This window comes from Protopterus annectens, chromosome 1.part1 (genome assembly GCF_019279795.1).
Source record: "Protopterus annectens isolate FY-2018-M chromosome 1.part1, PAN1.0, whole genome shotgun sequence".
Lineage (NCBI taxonomy): Eukaryota > Metazoa > Chordata > Ceratodontiformes > Protopteridae > Protopterus > Protopterus annectens.
Genome location: NC_056726.1, coordinates 212,070,461 through 212,070,835, shown reverse-complemented (window position 1 = coordinate 212,070,835; position 375 = coordinate 212,070,461).

Genomic DNA, 375 nt, shown 5'->3' with positions numbered 1-375 from the left:
CTTATATTCTTTGCCCTCTAAGAAATTGTTTGAACAAAGGATGAGAAAATAAAGGAGGGTCACAATCATAGTGAGCAGAAATGGCTGCAGCATGAACCTTCACAGAAGAGAATGACAAACCCTTGTCCAGTAATTCAGTAAGATACTGTAGTGCAAAACTCAAATTAGGCACTGAAACATCAAAACCCTTTGCAGTGCTCCGAAGAAAAATCTCTTCCATTTATCAGCATAGACTTTCCTAGTGCTAGACCTGGCTTCCAAATGACATTCAAACCTGTTGAGGAAGTTGAGACCACCACCATCACAGAATACGCCAGGCTGTCAGATGGAGGGACTGCACCTGAACATTGAGAAAATGATTGTTTGACTGGGAAA